The sequence below is a fragment of the Chenopodium album genome, chromosome 8 (genome assembly GCF_948465745.1).
Source record: "Chenopodium album chromosome 8, dcCheAlbu1.1, whole genome shotgun sequence".
Taxonomy (NCBI): Eukaryota; Viridiplantae; Streptophyta; class Magnoliopsida; order Caryophyllales; family Amaranthaceae; genus Chenopodium; species Chenopodium album.
Genome location: NC_137841.1, coordinates 7,597,467 through 7,602,281, shown reverse-complemented (window position 1 = coordinate 7,602,281; position 4,815 = coordinate 7,597,467). Strand labels below are relative to the sequence as shown.

Sequence of the window (4,815 nt, the reverse complement as noted above, 5' to 3'; positions counted from 1 at the left end):
GTAGGAAAATGGCCATATTTCGACGGAATTTCTAATTTACGACGGAAAATTTCGTCGCAATGTACATATTTGCGACGGAATTTTTCGTCGTTATTTATAATTTGCGAGGCTTTTTTCCGTCGTAAATTATAAATTACGACAGAAAATTCCGTCGCAAACTATAAATTTCCGACAGAATTTTTCGTCGCAAATTATATTTCCAGCCCAAAACAAATTTCTGTATTTTTCTGCATTTTCAAACCTGAATTTTTTTAATGATAAATCGACAAAAAAAAAATATTGAGTCCTGAAATTGTTGTTTTAAAAAAACTAATTATCGACCTACGAAATTATATTTATGTACATATATATAATAATTATGTCCTAGTACAAAAGATAGTCCACATTTTGGTATCTATACCAAACAAAAGCTAGGTTAAAGTGATTCTATGCTAGACTAAAGCTAAGCTACGCAATCGCCTGGAAACCCTGGCCTGCTCCACCACTACCCGGGTCGTCCCTAGGGTCTCGATGCTGAGGATGAATGGTGGAACATGAGTCGTTGTTGGTGAGACGACTCATCATCTCATCCATACTCTCCTTGTATCTCCTCTCCATTTCAGCCATTCGGGCTTCCATTTGAGTTTGGAGAGATTGCACCCTGTGTTCCATCTGGTCTTGCATTTGAGAAATGACAGACGGCGTGTATTGCTGTGAAGAACGGGAACCTCGACCCATCTGTTTGCCATAGTAGAGCTCTGCACTTTGGCCAAGTCCCTTCACACGCCCCTTCTTATTGCGCCCACCCAGAGACTCCCAGTACAACTCATTGGGACTCTTCTGAATCCCCTGACTCCTTGTTTCTTCGAGCTTCTTCTGGTAGGTCTCCTACAAAATATTGAAGATAATAAAAAATATTGTTAAAAAAACAACCAACAATATAAGGTAAGGTTTCTTTCTTCTAAAATTCCAATATCAAATACTTTTAGGTGCCTAAGGATAGAAATAAATAGAAATAAGCACATAAGTCAATTTTCGACCCTAACTCATCCAAAATCATCCAAATTTGGCCTATATGGCTAAAACCATGCCTATTTTCTATGTTTTCAATGAAATGGAAGGTTTCTTTCTTCTAACATTCCAATATAAATTGCATTTAGGTGCCTAAGGATAGAAATTAAGAGAATTAAGCACATATGTCAAATATCGACCCTAACTCATCCAAAATCATCCAAATTTGGCCTATATGGCTAAAACCATGCCTATTTTCTAAGTTTTCAAGCAAATAGATTCGTTCTTTCTTCTAACATTCCAATATCACATACTTTTAAGTGCCTAAGGATAGAAATTAAGATAAATAAGCACATATGTCAAATATCGACCCTAACTCATCCAAAATCATCCAAATTTAATTTGGCCTATATGGCTAAAACCATGCCTATTTTCTATGTTTTCAAGCAAATGGACTCGTTCTTTCTTCTAACATTCCAATATCAATTGCTTTTAAGTGCCTAAGGATAGAAATTAAGAAAATTAAGCACATAAGTCAATTTTCAACCCTAACTCATCCAAAATCATCCAAATTTGGGCTATATGGCTAAAACCATGCCTATTTTCTATGTTTTCAAGCAAATGTAAGGTTTCTTTCTTCTAACATTCCAATATAAATTGCTTTTAAGTGCCTAAGGATATAAATTAAGAGAATTAAGCACATATGTAAAATATCGACCCTAACTCATCCAAAATCATCCAAATTTGGCCTATATGGCTAAAACCATGCCTATTTTCTATGTTTTCAAGCAAATGGACGGTTTGTTTCTTCTAACATTCCAATATCAATTGCTTTTAAGTTCCTAAGGATAGAAATTAATATAAATAAGCACATATGTCAAATATCGACCCTAACTCATCCAAAATCATCCAAATTTGGCCTATATGGCTAAAACCATGCCTATTTTCTATGTTTTCAAGCAAATGGACTCGTTCTTTCTTCTAACATTCCAATATCAGGTGCTTTTAAGTGCCTAAGAATAGAAATTAAGAGAAATAAGCACATATGTCAAATATCGACCCTAACTCATCCAAAATCATCCAAATTTGGCCTATATTGCTAAAACCATGCCTATTTTCTATGTTTTCAAGCAAATGGACGGTTTCTTTCTTCTAACATTCTAATATCAATTTCTTTTAGGTGCCAAAGGATAGATATTAAGAAAATTAAGCACATAAGTCAATTTTCAACCCTCACTCATCCAAAATCATCCAAATTTGGCCTATATGGCTAAAACCATGCCTATTTTCTATGTTTTCAAGCAAATGGAGTTGTTTTTTCTTCTAACATTCCAATATCACATACTTTTAAGTGCCTAAGGATAGAAATTAAGAGAAATAAGCACATATGTCAAATATCGACCCTAACTCATCCAAAATCATCCAAATTTGGCCTATATGGCTAAAACCATGCCTATTTTCTATGTTTTCAAGCAAATGGACGGTTTCTTTCTTCTAACATTCCAATATCAATTTCTTTTAGGTTCCTAAGTATAGAAATTAAGAAAATTAAGCACATATGTCAAATATCGACCCTAACTCATCCAAAATCATCCAAATTTGGCCTATATGGCTAAAACCATGCCTATTTTCTAAGTTTTCAAGCAAATGGACGGTTTGTTTCTTCTAACATTCCAATATCAGGTGCTTTTAAGTGCCTAAGGATAGAAATTAAGAGAAATAAGCACATATGTCAAATATCGACCCTAACTCATCCAAAATCATCCAAATTTGGCCTATATGGCTAAAACCATGCCTATTTTCTATGTTTTCAAGCAAATGGACGGTTTCTTTCTTCTAACATTCCAATATCAATTGCTTTTTAGTGCCTAAGGATAGAAATTAAGAAAATTAAGCACATATGTCAAATATCGACCCTAACACATCCAAAATCATCCAAATTTGGCCTATATGGCTAAAACCATGCCTATTTTCTATGTTTTCAAGCAAATGTAAGCGTTCTTTCTTCTAACATTCCAATATCACATACTTTTAAGTGCCTAAGGATAGAAATTAAGAGAAATAAGCTCATATGTCAATTTTCGACCCTAACTCATCCAAAATAAGCATATAATGAGTTCTACTTTGCTAATTTTCCATATATCAACTCATATAATAAGTGTTTACCGCAATCCTTTTTGCTTTGTTGTTGGCAGCCACTTGGCCTTTTCCAGGCACTTCCTTGAAGTGTGTCTTCAAGAAAAGATCATGGGCATTTGGTAATTGGCCTTGGTTTTTTGCAGCCTTTACATGTACATGCAGAAAATCAATGAAAACATGTTAGCCCACCAAAATTCATTAATAGACAAATGACTTAATTGTTACTGGACATATTGTAGGAACCTTACCATCCTTTTAGCATGTTGTACAGATGACATTGAACCTTGAAAGTGGGTCGGTTCAACGACATTTTCCATGGATCCGCCTCTTCGGTTCTTCTTGTTTTGTTCCGACCACTTCTTATATTCTGGATCAATGGCAACAATTCGCATCATGCCTTCGTGTACATCCTTATTAAGCCATCTTGGTCTGCGACCATTCAGCCTGTGTGTGATGTTGTAGAACGTGTCACGTAGGCGATTTGCAAACTTTTCTTCGAAAGTGTCCTTCACTTGGTTGTTTAACTCAGGTGCCCACTTGAATTTTTTCTGCAAATCAAGAAAATGTCTTTATTACAAAATTCAACTCCATCAATATAATTTATAAAACATGTATTATGTTGGGTTAAAGTTATCATACGTTGAACAAGTTCCAAAAGTGCTCTCTCGAATCTTCATCAACCTCTCCATAATTCCTCCAAGGCTCAACATAGTAGCCGGTTAGCGAGTCGGAGAGCACATTCTTCACCGGGATATCATCAAACCTATAATAAAGGATAGACATTCATGTAACTAGATAATCAACAAAAAGTGAACAAAACATGGTTAAAGTAATACAAATTCACTTTATCAAAGTAAATACGAATTTAAGGATATTTCATTATACAAATACATACGCACCAAAGTGTGGAAGGGTCCAACTCTAGCAAGTCATTAGGATGCGGGTCCTGTAGCTCCTGTTCCTGTTGCTCCTGTTGCCCTTGTACATGCCTAGGAATCTGTCTCCGATTGACGATTTCTTGAGAGGCCCCCAAATCATGTGCCTCCTCTTCCTCCATTGACTCATCCTCGTCAACATGTACAACCTGAGATTTCCCCTTAGTCTTTCTCCTCTTGGACGTTTCTCCTTTATTTCCTCCTCCCATGATGACCACTTGAAAAAGTTGTTAGTACCATGATCGCACATTGTAAATTCATAAATTAGATCCATAAGACATTAAAATAATAAAATGAGACCGAAAATGTAATGCAATATTACAAGTCCGAGTAGTCATTAAAAACTAAACATTCGAAGACAATAGTTAAAGGAGTAACTACATATTCTCCTCTTCATTACTCTTATCACTACTACCACTATCATTATCACTATCATTATTACTATCACTAGTGTCATCTAAAAATACATCGATGTCCTCTTCTTCGTCACTGTCACTGGAGCCAATGCTTTCTTCTTCTTCTTCATCGCTTGAGATAATAAAGCCATCGTCATCATCATCATCACTATCACGTTCATAGTCTGGAATGTCATTTGGTGGACAAAGCGTTGCATGTACTTGTGGTGAAGGACCCTGCAAAAACTCTAAATCCACCAAAGCATCAATCACCGACCTTGCTTGAGTTCTAAATACAGCCCACCATTGAACCCGATCACGTTTAAGGCTAGGGTAAGATGCATAATACACTTGAG

The 4,815-nt window shown here is 35.7% G+C and overlaps 1 long non-coding RNA gene across 1 annotated transcript; it reads right to left on the bottom strand.

Annotated features, from left to right (window-relative positions):
• Positions 1 to 3,526: 3,526 nt before the first annotated feature.
• On the bottom strand, positions 3,527 to 4,156 carry LOC145555783 (uncharacterized). Its single transcript, XR_014091555.1, has 3 exons — positions 4,029 to 4,156; positions 3,769 to 3,892; positions 3,527 to 3,677 (listed from the first exon to the last, which is right to left on the bottom strand). It is a non-coding gene; the product is annotated as an uncharacterized LOC145555783 (long non-coding RNA).
• Positions 4,157 to 4,815: the final 659 nt, after the last annotated feature.